Source organism: Hemibagrus wyckioides, linkage group LG23 (assembly GCF_019097595.1).
Source record: "Hemibagrus wyckioides isolate EC202008001 linkage group LG23, SWU_Hwy_1.0, whole genome shotgun sequence".
In the NCBI taxonomy this organism is placed as follows: Eukaryota; Metazoa; Chordata; class Actinopteri; order Siluriformes; family Bagridae; genus Hemibagrus; species Hemibagrus wyckioides.
This window is the reverse complement of record NC_080732.1, coordinates 18991106-19008452: the sequence shown is the minus strand read 5'-3', so window position 1 is coordinate 19008452 and position 17347 is coordinate 18991106. Positions and strand designations below refer to the sequence as shown.

Genomic DNA, 17347 nt, shown 5'->3' with positions numbered 1-17347 from the left:
CAACCTTTTCTATTTCTTCTCTTTATTGCAGTCTTTATGGAGGAGAACAAACTCCTCTTTTTCTTTCTTGTATCAGGAATGAACCAGCGTGTGTTGTGCTGCTGTAGAAAAACAATCAGTGATGGTGTGATGTGATCAAGAGCTTACACACTCAAGATATTTTTTTTCAGTAAAGTTATATTTTTAAGTCACAAATTATTACAATTTTTTTATCTATTAACTGAAGGCACATCATCATTTTTATCCATTTTTAGCTACATTTATCAACGTCCTTCTGGAGTTATTTTCGTGATTGTTGCAGCCAGAAATACTTCATTTTGCAGCTCGTTTTTTTGTGCTTTTATTTCAGTAAATATTGTTGTAATTGTTGTTCTCTGAGAGCCGTGTTCATCTCACACACGTGTGTAACGACCTTCTCTGAGAGCCGTGTTCATCTCACACACGTGTGTAACGACCTTCTCTGAGAGCCGTGTTCATCTCACACACGTGTGTAACGACCTTCTCTGAGAGCCGTGTTCATCTCACACACGTGTGTAACGACCTTCTCTGAGAGCCGTGTTCATCACACACACACGTGTGTAACGACCTTCTCTGAGAGCCGTGTTCATCTCACACACGTGTGTAACGACCTTCTCTGAGAGCCGTGTTCATCTCACACACACGTGTGTAACGACCTTCTCTGAGAGCCGTGTTCATCTCACACACACGTGTGTAACGACCTTCTCTGAGAGCCGTGTTCAACTCACACACGTGTGTAACGACCTTCTCTGAGAGCCGTGTTCATCTCACACACACGTGTGTAACGACCTTCTCTGAGAGCCGTGTTCATCTCACACACACGTGTGTAACGACCTTCTCTGAGAGCCGTGTTCATCTCACACACACGTGTGTAATGACCTAATCTGAGAGCCGAGTTCATCTCACACACATGTGTAACGACCTCCTCTGAGAGCCGTGATCATCTCACACTCACGTGTGTGACGACCTTCTCTGAGAGCCGTGTTCATCACACACACACGTGTGTAACGACCTTCTCTGAGAGCCGTGTTCATCTCACACACACGTGTGTAACGACCTTCTCTGAGAGCCGTGTTCATCTCACACACGTGTGTAACGACCTCCTCTGAGAGCCGTGTTCATCTCACACACACGTGTGTAACGACCTTCTCTGAGAGCCGTGTTCATCTCACACACACGTGTGTAACGACCTTCTCTGAGAGCCGTGTTCATCTCACACACACGTGTGTAACGACCTTCTCTGAGAGCCGTGTTCATCTCACACACACGTGTGTAACGACCTTCTCGGAGAGCCGTGTTCATCACACACACACGTGTGTAACGACCTTCTCTGAGAGCCGTGTTCATCTCACACACACGTGTGTAACGACCTTCTCTGAGAGCCGTGTTCATCTCACACACACGTGTGTAACGACCTTCTCTGAGAGCCGTGTTCATCACACACACACGTGTGTAACGACCTTGTCTGAGAGCCGTGTTCATCTCACACACGTGTGTAACGACCTTCTCTGAGAGCCGTGTTCATCTCACACACACGTGTGTAACGACCTTCTCTGAGAGCCGTGTTCATCTCACACACACGTGTGTAACGACCTTCTCTGAGAGCCGTGTTCATCTCACACACACGTGTGTAACGACCTTCTCTGAGAGCCGTGTTCATCTCACACACACGTGTGTAACGACCTTCTCGGAGAGCCGTGTTCATCACACACACACGTGTGTAACGACCTTCTCTGAGAGCCGTGTTCATCACACACACACGTGTGTAACGACCTTCTCTGAGAGCCGTGTTCATCACACACACACGTGTGTAACGACCTTCTCTGAGAGCCGTGTTCATCACACACACACGTGTGTAACGACCTTGTCTGAGAGCCGTGTTCATCTCACACACGTGTGTAACGACCTTCTCTGAGAGCCGTGTTCATCACACACACACGTGTGTAACGACCTTCTCTGAGAGCCGTGTTCATCACACACACGTGTGTAACGACCTTCTCTGAGAGCCGTGTTCATCACACACACACGTGTGTAACGACCTTCTCTGAGAGCCGTGTTCATCTCACACACGTGTGTAACGACCTTCTCTGAGAGCCGTGTTCATCTCACACACGTGTGTAACGACCTTCTCTGAGAGCCGTGTTCATCACACACACACGTGTGTAACGACCTTCTCTGAGAGCCGTGTTCATCTCACACACACGTGTGTAACGACCTTCTCTGAGAGCCGTGTTCATCTCACACACACGTGTGTAACGACCTTCTCTGAGAGCCGTGTTCATCTCACACACACGTGTGTAACGACCTTCTCTGAGAGCCGTGTTCATCTCACACACACGTGTGTAACGACCTTCTCTGAGAGCCGTGTTCATCTCACACACACGTGTGTAACGACCTTCTCTGAGAGCCGTGTTCATCACACACACACGTGTGTAACGACCTTCTCTGAGAGCCGTGTTCATCTCACACACACGTGTGTAACGACCTTCTCTGAGAGCCGTGTTCATCTCACACACACGTGTGTAACGACCTTCTCTGAGAGCCGTGTTCATCACACACACACGTGTGTAACGACCTTCTCTGAGAGCCGTGTTCATCTCACACACACGTGTGTAACGACCTTCTCTGAGAGCCGTGTTCATCTCACACACACGTGTGTAACGACCTTCTCTGAGAGCCGTGTTCATCTCACACACACGTGTGTAACGACCTTCTCTGAGAGCCGTGTTCATCTCACACACACGTGTGTAACGACCTTCTCTGAGAGCCGTGTTCATCACACACACACGTGTGTAACGACCTTCTCTGAGAGCCGTGTTCATCACACACACACGTGTGTAACGACCTTCTCTGAGAGCCGTGTTCATCTCACACACACGTGTGTAACGACCTTCTCTGAGAGCCGTGTTCATCACACACACACGTGTGTAACGACCTTCTCTGAGAGCCGTGTTCATCACACACACACGTGTGTAACGACCTTCTCTGAGAGCCGTGTTCATCTCACACACGTGTGTAACGACCTTCTCTGAGAGCCGTGTTCATCTCACACACACGTGTGTAACGACCTTCTCTGAGAGCCGTGTTCATCACACACACACGTGTGTAACGACCTTCTCTGAGAGCCGTGTTCATCTCACACACACGTGTGTAACGACCTTCTCTGAGAGCCGTGTTCATCTCACACACACGTGTGTAACGACCTTCTCTGAGAGCCGTGTTCATCTCACACACGTGTGTAACGACCTTCTCTGAGAGCCGTGTTCATCACACACACACGTGTGTAACGACCTTCTCTGAGAGCCGTGTTCATCTCACACACACGTGTGTAACGACCTTCTCTGAGAGCCGTGTTCATCTCACACACACGTGTGTAACGACCTTCTCTGAGAGCCGTGTTCATCTCACACACACGTGTGTAACGACCTTCTCTGAGAGCCGTGTTCATCTCACACACACGTGTGTAACGACCTTCTCTGAGAGCCGTGTTCATCTCACACACACGTGTGTAACGACCTTCTCTGAGAGCCGTGTTCATCACACACACGTGTGTAACGACCTTCTCTGAGAGCCGTGTTCATCTCACACACGTGTGTAACGACCTTCTCTGAGAGCCGTGTTCATCACACACACGTGTGTAACGACCTTCTCTGAGAGCCGTGTTCATCACACACACACGTGTGTAACGACCTTCTCTGAGAGCCGTGTTCATCTCACACACGTGTGTAACGACCTTCTCTGAGAGCCGTGTTCATCTCACACACGTGTGTAACGACCTTCTCTGAGAGCCGTGTTCATCACACACACACGTGTGTAACGACCTTCTCTGAGAGCCGTGTTCATCTCACACACACGTGTGTAACGACCTTCTCTGAGAGCCGTGTTCATCTCACACACACGTGTGTAACGACCTTCTCTGAGAGCCGTGTTCATCTCACACACGTGTGTAACGACCTTCTCTGAGAGCCGTGTTCATCACACACACACGTGTGTAACGACCTTCTCTGAGAGCCGTGTTCATCTCACACACACCTAAGTGGAAGAGAGATTTGTCTGAAAGTGTTATTGTGATGTCGCTGCATCTTAATACCAACTCAAGATGCGCAAGATCTTCAAAAGATCACGAAAACCTGGAGGAGATGAAAAAGTATTGACAAACAAATAAACAAACAAAAAGTAACAAACAAATAGACAAACAAACAAATAACAAACAAAAAAGTAACAAACAAATAAACAAACAAAAATGTAACAAATGAATAAACAAACAAGAAATTAATAAACAAATAAACAAACAAAAAAATTAACAAACAAAATATTAACAAATAAACAAAAAATGAACAAATGAAAAAACAAAGAAAATGGTAAAAAAAAAAACAAATAAACAAACAAAAAAGTAACAAACAAATAGACAAACAAACAAATAACAAACAAAAAAGTAACAAACAAATAAACAAACAAAAATGTAACAAATGAATAAACAAACAAGAAATTAATAAACAAATAAACAAACAAAAAAATTAACAAACAAAATATTAACAAATAAACAAAAAATGAACAAATGAAAAAACAAAGAAAATGGTAAAAAAACAAACAAATAAACAAACAAAAAAATAACAAACAAATGAACAAACAAAAATGAACAAATGAATAAACAAACAAAAAAGTAACAAACAAATAAACAAGCAAAAATTTTTTTTACAAATAAATAAACAAACAAAGTAACAAACAAAAAAGTAAAACCGGAGACTCCTTCTAAAAAAAAACAGTTTAAAAAAACTGCTCAGGTTGTGAATGAGTGAAGAGTCCGCCGGACACGTCTCTGTAAAAGAGCTGTTACTATGGAAACAGTAATTTATTATTATGAGCATTTTGATATGAACTTGTGACAGAAGTGGAATCAATCAGAATCCAGAATTTTATTACTGATCATTTTTGTGTAATTATGTGTGTATGTGTGTGTGTCTGTGTGTGTTTGTATGTGATTTGTGTATATGTGTGTGTGTTTGTGTATAAGTGTATGTGTGTGTATATGATCTGTGCATAAGTATGTGTGTGTTTGTGTATATGTGTGTGTATGTGTATGTGTGTGTATGTGTTTGTGTATATGTGTATATGTGTGTGTGTGTATGTGTGTGTATGTGATTTGTGTATATATGTGTGTGTGTATGTGATTTGTGTATATGTGTGTGAATGTGATTTGTGTATATGTGTGTGTGTGTATATGTGTATATTTGTGTGTGTGTATATGTGTGTGTATGTGATTTGTGTATATGTGTGTGTATGTGTTTGTGTATATGTGTATATGTGTGTGTGTGTATATGTGTGTGTATGTGATTTGTGTATATGTGTGTGTGTGTGTATGTGATTTGTGTATATGTGTGTGTATGTGTTTGTGTATATGTGTATATGTGTATGTGTGTATATGTGTGTGTGTGTGTGTGTGTGTGTTTGCTCTCATGGTGTAATTGATACAGAGTATGTGAGATAAGAACCTTTTCCCATGTCATTGGTCACTGCTCTTGTTTGCTCTCGGGATCCAGCGTGCGTAAGATTCAGTAAAGACGTAGATGAAGTCTTGCTCGGACGTCCAGTTCCTCTAGTCCAGTCCAGTTCATCTAGCTGCACACTGTGCACTTTACGTGGCTAAGACAAACTTCTGTCCTAGCTCTGTGGTGTTGTTTGTTGTTTAGTATTGAACTTGTTGTTGTATGTTTATGTAGCACCAGGTCCTGGAGAAACGTTGTTTCATTTCACTATGTACTGCGCCAGCTATATGTGGTTGAAATGACAATAAAAGCTTCTTGAATCTTGAATCTTGAATCTTGAATCTTTCACTAATCACTCTCACCTCTGAGATCAGACTGGAGCTGAGGGGAGGAGCTTTAAATCACAGCATCACTCAATTCTCAAATCTGATTGGTCAGATGATGTTGTCAATCAAAGGAGTGCAGCTGAAAATCACACGTTTATATTAATTAATTAATTAATTAATTAATTAATTAATTAATTAATTAATTAATTAATTAATTAATTAATTAATTAATTAATTACCATTAACCTCTAATATGTTATCGTTTCTATAGTATCAGCAGACACTCCAAGTGTGTGTTTGTGTGAGTCTGTGTGTATATGTGTGTGTGTGAGTCTGTGTGTGTATGCATGTATATGTGTATGTGTGTATATGTGTGTCTATGTGTGTGTATGTATGTATATGTGTGTGTATGTGTCTATGTGTGTGTATGTGTGAGTCTGTGTCTGTGTGTATGTGTGTGTATGTGTGAGTCTGTGTGTATATGTGTGAGTCTATGTGTGTATGTGTGTGTCTATGTGTGTTTATGTGTGAGTCTATGTGTGTATGTGTGTGTATGTGTGTCTATGTGTGAGTCTGTGTGTCTGTGTATATGTGTGTGTATGTGTGAGTCTGTGTGTGTATGTGAGTCTGTGTGTATATGTGTGTATATGTGTGAGTCTGTGTGTATATGTGTGTGTATGAGTGTGTATGTGTGTGTATGTGTGTATGTGTGTGTATGTGTGAGTCTGTGTGTATATGTGTGTGTATGTGTGTGTATGTCTGTGTATGTGTGTGTCTATATGTGTATATGTGTGTGTATGTGTGTGTATGTGTGTATATGTGTGTGTATGTGAGTCTGTGTGTATATGTGTGTATATGTGTGTGTGTATATGTGTGTGTATGAGTGTGTATGTGTGTATATGTGTGTGTATGTGTGTGTATGTGTGAGTCTGTGTGTATATGTGTGTGTATGTGTGAGTATGTGTGTGTATGTGTGAGTCTGTGTGTATATGTGTGTGTATGTGTGTGTATGTGTGAGTCTGTGTGTATATGTGTGTGTATGTGTGTATATGTGTGAGTCTGTGTGTATATGTGTGTATATGTGTGTGTATGTGTGTATATGTGTGTGTATGTGTGAGGCTGTGTGTATATGTGTGTGTATGTGTGTATATGTGTGTGTGTGTATATGTGTGAGTCTGTGTGTATGTGTGTATATGTGTGTGTATGTGTGTATATGTGTGTATGTGTGTGTGTATGTGTGAGGCTGTGTGTCTGTGTGTGTATGTGTGTGTATGTGTGTATATGTGTGAGTCTGTGTGTATATGTGTGTATATATGTGTGTATGTGTGTATATGTGTGTGTATGTGTGAGTCTGTGTGTATATATGTGTGTGTATGTGTGTATATGTGTATGTGTGTGTATATGTGTGTGTATGTGTGAGTCTGTGTGTATATGTGTGTGTATGTGTGAGTCTGTGTGTGTATGTGTGTGTATGTGTGTATATGTGTGTGTATGTGTGAGTCTGTGTGTATATGTGTGTATGTGTGTGTATGTGTGTGTATGTGTGAGTCTGTGTGTATATGTGTGTGTATGTGTGTATATGTGTGTGTATGTGTATGTGTGTGTATGTGTATGTGTGTGTATGTGTGAGGCTGTGTGTATGTGTGTGTATGTGTGTATATGTGTATATGTGTGTGTATGTGTGAGTCTGTGTGTATATGTGTGTGTATGTGTGAGTCTGTGTGTATATGTGTGTATATGTGTGTGTATGTGTGAGTCTGTGTGTATATGTGTGTATGTGTGTGTATGTGTGAGTCTGTGTGTATGTGTGTGTATGTGTGTATGTGTGAGTCTGTGTGTGTATGTGTGTGTATGTGTGAGTCTGTGTGTATATGTGTGTGTATGTGTGTATGTGTGAGGCTGTGTGTATATGTGTGTGTATGTGTGTATATGTGTGTATGTGTGTGTATGTGTGAGTCTGTGTGTATATGTGTGTATGTGTGTGTATGTGTGAGTCTGTGTGTATATGTGTGTGTATGTGTGAGTCTGTGTGTATATGTGTGTATGTGTGTGTATGTGTGAGTCTGTGTGTATATGTGTGTGTATGTGTGTATGTGTGAGTCTGTGTGTGTATGTGTGTGTATGTGTATATGTGTGAGTCTGTGTGTATATGTGAGTCTGTGTGTATATGTGTGTGTATGTGTGTGTATGTGTGAGTCTGTGTGTATGTGTGTATATGTGTGTATATGTGTGTGTATGTGTATGTGTGTGTGAGTCTGTGTGTATATGTGTGTATGTGTGTGTATGTGTGAGTCTGTGTGTATATGTGTGTATGTGTGTGTATGTGTGAGGCTGTGTGTATGTGTGTGTATGTGTGTATATGTGTGTATGTGTGTATGTGTGAGTCTGTGTGTATATGTGTGTGTATGTGTGAGTCTGTGTATATGTGTGTGTATGTGTGAGTCTGTGTATATGTGTATGTATGTGTGAGTCTGTGTGTATATGTGTGTGTATGTGTGTCTGTGTGTGAGTCTGTGTGTATATGTGTGTGTATGTGTGTGTATGTGTGAGTCTGTGTGTATATGTGTGTATATGTGTGTGTATATGTGTGTGTATGTGTGAGTCTGTGTGTATATGTGTGTATGTGTGTGTATGTGTGAGTCTGTGTGTATATGTGTGTCTATGTGTGTATGTGTGAGTCTGTGTGTATATGTGTGTCTATGTGTGTGTATGTGTGTCTATGTGTGTGTATGTGTGTATATGTGTGTGTATGTGTGTGTATGTGTGTGTATGTGTGTGTATGTGTGTATATGTGTGAGTCTGTGTGTATATGTGTGTATGTGTGTATATGTGTGTGTATGTGTGTATATGTGTGTATATGTGTGTGTATATGTGTCTATGTGTGTGTATGTGTGTATATGTGTGTGTATGTGTGTATATGTGTGTATATGTGTGAGTCTGTGTGTATATGTGTGTGTATGTGTGAGTCTGTGTGTATATGTGTGTATATGTGTGTGTATGTGTGAGTCTGTGTGTATATGTATGTGCGTCTATGTGTGTATATATGTGTATGTGTGTATATGTGTGTGTATGTGTGAGTCTGTGTGTATATGTGTGTACGTGTGTATGTGTGTGTATGTGTGTGTATGTGTGTATATGTATGTGCGTCTATGTGTGTATATATGTGTGTATGTGTGTGTATGTGTGTGTATGTGTGTATATGTATGTGTGTCTATGTGTGTATATATGTGTGTATGTGTGTATATGTATGTATATGTGTGTGTATGTGTGAGTCTGTGTGTATATGTGTGTATATGTGTGTGTATGTGTGTATATGTGTGTGTATGTGTGTGTATGTGTGTATATGTGTGTGTATGTGTGTATATGTGAGTCTGTGTGTATATGTGTATGTGTGTGTATGTGTGAGTCTGTGTGTATATGTGTGTGTATGTGTGAGTCTGTGTGTCTATATGTGTATATGTGTGTATGTGTGTGTATGTGTGAGTCTGTGTGTATATGTGTGTGTATGTGTTTGTATGTGTGTGTCTATATGTGTATATGTGTGTGTATGTGTGTGTATGTGTGTGTCTATATGTGTATATGTGTGTGTATGTGTGTCTATGTTTGAGTCTGTGTGTCTATGTGTGTATGTGTGTGTATGTGTGAGTCTGTGTGTATATGTGTGTGTATGTGTGAGTCTGTGTGTATATGTGTGTGTGTGTGTATGTGTGAGTCTGTGTGTATATGTGTGTGTATGTGTGTCTATGTGTGTATATGTGTGTGTATGTGTGAGTCTGTGTGTATATGTGTGTGTATGTGTGTCTATGTGTGTATATGTGTGTGTATGTGTGAGTCTGTGTGTATATGTGTGTGTATGTGTGTGTATGTGTGAGTCTGTGTGTATATGTGTGTGTATGTGTGTATGTGTGAGTCTGTGTGTGTATGTGTGTATGTGTGAGTCTGTGTGTATATGTGTGTATGTGTGTGTATGTGTGAGTCTGTGTGTATATGTGTGTGTATGTGTGAGTCTGTGTGTATGTGTGTGTATGTGTGTATATGTGTGTGTATGTGTATGTGTGTGTATGTGTGTATATGTGTGTGTATGTGTGAGGCTGTGTGTATGTGTGTGTATGTGTGTATATGTGTGTATGTGTGTGTATGTGTGAGTCTGTGTGTATATGTGTGTGTATGTGTGAGTCTGTGTATATGTGTGTGTATGTGTGAGTCTGTGTATATGTGTGTGTATGTGTGAGTCTGTGTGTATATGTGTGTGTATGTGTGTCTATGTGTGAGTCTGTGTGTATATGTGTGTGTATGTGTGTGTATGTGTGTATATGTGTGTGTATGTGTGAGTCTGTGTGTATATGTGTGTGTATGTGTGTGTATGTGTGAGTCTGTGTGTATATGTGTGTATGTGTGTGTATGTGTGAGTCTGTGTGTATATGTGTGTCTATGTGTGTATGTGTGTCTGTGTGTATATGTGTGTCTATGTGTGTGTATATGTGTGTGTATGTGTGTGTATGTGTGTCTATGTGTGTGTATGTGTGTCTATGTGTGTGTATGTGTGTATATGTGTGTGTATGTGTGTGTATGTGTGTCTATGTGTGTGTATGTGTGTATATGTGTGTGTATGTGTGTGTATGTGTGTATATGTGTGAGTCTGTGTGTATATGTGTGTATATGTGTGTGTATGTGTGTATATGTGTGTGTATATGTGTCTATGTGTGTGTATGTGTGTATATGTGTGTGTATGTGTGTATATGTGTGTATATGTGTGAGTCTGTGTGTATATGTGTGTATATGTGTGTGTATGTGTGAGTCTGTGTGTATATGTGTGTATATGTGTGTGTATGTGTGAGTCTGTGTGTATATGTGTGTATATGTATGTGTATGTGTGTATATGTGTGTATGTGTGTCTGTGTGTATATGTGTGTGTATGTGAGTCTGTGTGTATATGTGTGTATATGTGTGAGTCTGTGTGTCTGTGTGTATATGTATGTGTGTATATGTGTGTGTATGTGTGTATATGTGTGTGTATGTGTGTATATGTGTGTGTATGTGTGAGTCTGTGTGTCTGTGTGTATATGTATGTTTATGTGTGTATATGTGTGTGTATGTGTGAGTCTGTGTGTATATGTGTGTATATGTGTGTACGTGTGTATGTGTGTGTATGTGTGTGTATGTGTGTATATGTATGTGCGTCTATGTGTGTATATATGTGTGTATGTGTGTGTATGTGTGTATGTGTGTATATGTATGTGTGTATATATGTATGTATGTGTGTATATGTATGTATATGTGTGTGTATGTGTGAGTCTGTGTGTATATGTGTGTGTATGTGTGTATATGTGTGTGTATGTGTGTGTATGTGTGTATATGTGTGTGTATGTGTGTCTATGTTTGAGTCTGTGTGTCTGTGTGTATGTGTGTGTATGTGAGTCTGTGTGTATATGTGTATGTGTGTGTATGTGTGTATATGTGTGTGTATGTGTGAGTCTGTGTGTATATGTGTGTATGTGTGTGTATTTGTGAGTCTGTGTGTATATGTGTGTGTATGTGTGTGTATGTGTGAGTCTGTGTGTATATGTGTGTGTATGTGTGTCTATGTGTGTGTATATGTGTCTATGTGTGAGTCTGTGTGTCTATGTGTGTGTATGTGTGTGTATGTGTGAGTCTGTGTGTATATGTGTGTGTATGTGTGAGTCTGTGTGTCTATATGTGTATATGTGTGTATGTGTGAGTCTGTGTGTATATGTGTGTGTATGTGTGTGTATGTGTGTGTCTATATGTGTATATGTGTGTGTATGTGTGTCTATGTGTGAGTCTGTGTGTATATGTGTGTGTATGTGTGTGTCTATATGTGTATATGTGTGTATGTGTGTCTATGTGTGTATATGTGTGTGTATGTGAGTCTGTGTGTATATGTGTGTATATGTGTGAGTCTGTGTGTATATGTGTGTGTATGAGTGTGTATGTGTGTATATGTGTGTGTGTGTATGTGTGAGTCTGTGTGTATATGTGTGTGTATGTGTGAGTATGTGTGTATATGTGTGTGTATGTGTGAGTCTGTGTGTATATGTGTGTATGTGTGTGTATGTGTGAGTCTGTGTGTATATGTGTGTGTATGTGTGTGTATGTGTGAGTCTGTGTGTATATGTGTGTGTATGTGTGTCTATGTGTGTGTATATGTGTCTATGTGTGAGTCTGTGTGTCTATGTGTGTGTATGTGTGTGTATGTGTGTATATGTATGTGTATATGTGTGAGTCTGTGTATGTGTGTCTATGTGTGTGTATGTGTGTATATGTGTGTGTATGTGTATGTGTGTGTATGTGTGTCTATGTGTGTGTATGTGTGAGGCTGTGTGTATATGTGTGTGTATGTGTGTCTATGTGTGTGTATGTGTGTCTATGTGTGAGTCTGTGTGTATATGTGTGTGTATGTGTGTATATGTGTGTATATGTGTGTGTATGTGAGTCTGTGTGTATATGTGTGTGTATGTGTGTGTATGTGTGTATATGTGTGTGTATGTGTGAATCTGTGTGTATGTGTGTGTATGTGTGTCTATGTGTGTCTATGTGTGTGTATGTGTGAGTCTGTGTGTCTATGTGTGTCTATATGTGTATATGTGTGTGTATGTGTGTGTATGTGTGTGTCTATATGTGTATATGTGTGTGTATGTGTGTATGTGTGTATATGTGTGTGTATGTGTGAATCTGTGTGTATGTGTGTGTATGTGTGTGTATGTGTGTATATGTGTGTGTATGTGTGAGTCTGTGTGTATATGTGTGTATGTGTGTGTATGTGTGAGTCTGTGTGTATATGTGTGTGTATGTGTGAGTCTGTGTGTATATGTGTGTGTATGTGTGTGTATGTGAGTCTGTGTGTCTATGTGTGTATATGTGTGTGTATGTGTGTGTATGTGAGTCTGTGTGTCTATGTGTGTCTATGTGTGTATGTGTGAGTCTGTGTGTATATGTGTGTATATGTGTGTGTATGTGTGAGTCTGTGTGTCTATGTGTGTATGTGTGAGTCTGTGTGTATATGTGTGTATATGTGTGTGTATGTGTGAGTCTGTGTGTATATGTGTGTGTATGTGTGTATGTGTGTGTATGTGTGTATATGTGTGTGTATGTGTGTATATGTGTGTGTATGTGTGAGTCTGTGTGTATATGTGTGTGTATGTGTGTCTGTGTGTGTATGTGTGTATATGTGTGTGTATGTGTGTATATGTGTGTGTATATGTGTGTGTATGTGTGAGTCTGTGTGTATATGTGTGTGTATGTGTGTCTATGTGTGTGTATGTGTGTATATGTGTGTGTATGTGTGTATATGTGTGTATATGTGTGTGTATGTGTGTCTATGTGTGTGTATGTGTGTATATGTGTGTGTATGTGTATGTGTGTATATGTGTGTGTATATGTGTGTATGTGTGTATTTGTGTGTATATGTGTGTGTATGTGTGAGTCTGTGTGTCTGTGTGTATATGTGTGTGTATATGTGTATACGTGTGTGTATGTGTGTGTTGTTTATAAAAGTGGTTATTTTAAATATTATATTTTTCTGTAAGTAAGGGTATTCAAGGTTTAGTTCATATTGAAGTTTCACCAGAAGGTTTGCAGATCAGTGCTCATTAACATCCTTAATATTTTTAATACCGGACATGATTTATTAACGCTTTATGAACACACTGGCTGTGGAAAGCTGTTAATAATAATGACACAAATGATTCATTCTAAACACAAGAGAATCACAGACAGCTGATTTAGAATCAGGGTTAAAATGCAGCTTTTTATTTTTTTATTTTTTTATTTTTTTATTATTATTATTATTATTATTTTTTTACAAATTTCTCTTATTTTTTCCCTTAAAAAATTCCTCACTTTATTTCCTCTGCAAAGGTTTCTGCAGTGATTTATCCGGCTCTAATGATTTCACCCGCTCTGTTAACAGCAGAAGTCTGTAAACTTTTTATGTCCATCGTACTTTTTTCACATACAGCCTGTGATTCATCTTTTTATGGTGTCATAATCATAAACCAGATGGTCCACAATAAACCAGTTCGGCTCTGAGCTCAGACCTGACTGGTAATTAAATGCATATATATATATATATATATATATATATATATTTATATATATATGAAAGGCAGGTGAGAACTGGGAGTGATTTTCTCAGCTCCAGTTTCTGGGTTTCACTGCCAAATGTTTTGCTCAATTTTGATTTACAGGAAGTCAGGAAGTGGGAGAAGTTCTACAGTCTTCACTCAGGCGGGAAAGCTGGACGTGTGGAAGATCCTGAGACATGATCCAGAGCAACATGCTGACCAGGAGGCATGACGTGTGAGATATACCGACACACTGAGGACAAATAACTCCACTGAGAGACGGTAGACGGTAGAACATTCATACGGTGGCCGAGAAGTGCAGAACACAACATCAAATCCGGAAACACAAGGACGATTCAGACAAAGCGGAAAAGCTAGGTCTAGCGTTGCGAATGGAATTCTTCCCTCTGATTGGACGAGACATCGGTCACTCAGGATCTACAGGAAGTCCAGCAGTAGCTGCAGCAGTAGAAAGTGGATTGGTGTGTGTATGAACACAGCTCTGCTCTTATAGCGTTCCTTACCTCCTTTAATCTGGAATAGTTTGGTCTTCTGAAACATTCCTGTTTTTAGAGATCGCAGTCTAATCTTTACTCCATGATACACTATCAGTATCTCCAACATCACACCATATGAACGTCCTTCCTCACAGTAGAGCTGAATGAATTCTGTTTTCTTATAAATATAAATATATATGTTTGTTATTTTCTTTAAAACATTTACTGCATGCACTACTGAATAAAAATGGTTTAAAGTGAAGGCAGAACTCCACACATGTACAAGAAATAAAGTTAGATACACAATTTCCTACTTCTTGTAGATCCTGAGTGACAGATGTCTCGTCCAATCAGAGGGAAGAATTCCATTCACACGGTACACCTACCTTTTCCACTCTATCTGAATTCTCCTTGTGTTTTGGGGGATTTGTTATGTTTTGTGCTTCTCGGCCACCGTGTGTTAGCATCTATAGTGGAATCTCAAACACCAATCAGCTCTGAATAAACTTCAGATTTACATTAAGCCACGCCCACAGAACTCCATACAAGGCAAAGAAAGCAATATATACATATATATATATTGCCTGGATGTCTGATGTTTGCGGGATATGGGGTTTGTTATTTGTGATTTCTCAACAAAAGTGAAAACAGCCGTGATGGTAAAGCTCATGAAATGTGTGTGTGTTTATTATCCAGTCAGTTGTCAATGTGTGTATTTAGATCCTGTCTGAAAGCTAACCAGGTAACATGTGGTCACTGTCCTGCTAGCTGTGTCTGAGGCTGGACTTCTTTCTACACAAGTTTGTCTTTGTTAGAAGGATCTTCTAGGGAAGAAAATGTTGTCTGCTGTTGCTTTTAGTGCTAAAGGCTCATAGATTATGATTTTTTTTACTAGGAGCAAAGTAGATGTAGGTGGAGCAGCAGGATAGTAATTAGACACTCCTTGGACGACTTCCTACGAACATTAATGAGAGATGGGTCACGGTTACGGACAGAGAGTTGCCGAGGGTTTACTGCAAATGGCAGACTGAGGATGAGGAAGTTACCAGAAATAATTGCCTTGTTGTCGTATATGTACACACACACACACACACACCCTGAGCTCATCCACATTGAGTAGAATTGATTTTACGTCATGCAGCTACACAAAATGGCCCATCATTTCAAAACGAGTGGAAAATCAATACAAATTACAAATAAACCTCAGACTCATCGCCTCGTCTGTAACTTCTAGATGATGATGATCTTCCAAATTCCTGCCATTTTGTAATAATGGATTTGAAGCTGTATATATATATATATATATATATATATGTAGTTTTTTTTTGTTTGTTTGTTTTTTATTACACGCCAATCAGGCAGAACAGCCCTGACCTGTCGAGGCATGGACTTCACTAGGTGTGCTCCGAAGGTGTGCTGTGGAATCTGGCACCAAGATGTTAGCAGCAGATCCTTTAAGTCCTCTAAGTTGCAAGTTGGGGCCCATGGAGGCCCCACCTTGCAACTTACAGGACTCAAATGATGCTTACAGGACTTAAAGGACACTTTTGATAGATACTGACCACTGCAGACCGGGAACACCCCACAAGAGCTGCAGTTTTGGAGATGCTCTGATCCAGTGGTCTAGCCATCACAATTTGGTCCTTTTGGTCAAACTCGCTCAGATCCTTACACTTGTCCATTTTTCCTGCTTCTAACATCAACTTTGAGGACAAAATGTTCACCTGCTGCCTAATATATCCCACCCACTAACAGGTGCCATGATGAGGAGATACTCAGTCTTATTCACGGCACCTCTATGTGGTCATAATGTTATGCCTGATCGGTGTATACTACAAGTTCCCCTTTTATATTGCGAAGTTGTCTGCTTCCATTTCCTCAACAAAAGCTATGAAAGTCCCAGTAGACCCTCTGAATGTATATTTAATTTTCTCCAACTTAAGATGACACATGACTTCCCTGTATTATTACTCTGAGATTGGTTCATCTAAATCTGTCTCCTATTTATTCAGTATGTCTAAGGGATGCTAGCTTCATTGATATGTATTAAAAAAACAAGACCATGTTAGCTAGTTAACTATACATGTGTATGACATATGTCTTGTAGATATTGTAATCAAAACTGGGCAGCATGGTGACTTAGCGGTTAGCACTGTTGCCTCACAGCAAGAAGGTCCTGGGTTCGAAACCCAGGTTCGAACAGGCATGGAGTGTGGAGTTTGCATGTTCTTCCCGTTCTTGTGTGGGTTTACTCCGGGTACTCTGGTTTCCTCCCACAGTCTAAAAACATGTACATTAGGTTGATTGGTAATTCTAAATTGCTCATAGGAGTGAGTGTGAGTGTGTGGTTGTCTGTCTATATGTGTGGCCCTGTGATGGACTGGTGACCTGTCCAGGGTGTACCCCTGCCTTTTGCCCAATGCGTGCTGGGATAGGCTCCAGCAGATCCCCGTGACCCTAATTAGGAATAAAGTGGGTGTAGAAAATGGATGGATGGATCAGAACCCTGGTGTAAATGAAGTGATGAGATTGTTCTCTCGTTTGTATCGTAGCATCGGCGTATTTCGGCATATAAAGCTTGAACCTGCTCCATCATCATCCTCATGTACATACAATACAATATAAAAGACAATGGCTGTGTAAATACAGCTGATGTTTTTAAAGTGAGGCGTAAATAATTTAGCAGGCTAGCTCTCAAGAATCAGTGGTTCAGACTAATATCCGATGCTAGCTCCAAGCTTTACTTAGCCAAAGCGAATGTTTTGCAGTAAATCCTTTTAGAATCCGTGACGCTAACATTAACGCCCGCTATGAGGCTAAATCCGACGACTGAATGATGATTCTAGCTGCAGGAGGTTTATGTTTGGAGGATTAAAAGGGTTTAAAATAAAACTTCAGAACTCAGAAATGTTTTATTTCCAACACTTTAACTCATA

The 17347-nt window shown here is 40.2% G+C and overlaps 1 long non-coding RNA gene across 3 annotated transcripts in view; it reads left to right on the top strand.

Annotated features, from left to right (window-relative positions):
• LOC131344098 (uncharacterized) overlaps positions 1 to 14253 on the top strand; it is a 35469-nt gene extending 21216 nt beyond the window's left edge. For all 3 annotated transcript variants that reach the window (XR_009203281.1, XR_009203282.1, XR_009203283.1), the window contains exon 9: positions 14038 to 14253. This is a non-coding gene — a long non-coding RNA (uncharacterized LOC131344098). The remainder of the gene's footprint in view (positions 1 to 14037) is intronic.
• Positions 14254 to 17347: the final 3094 nt, after the last annotated feature.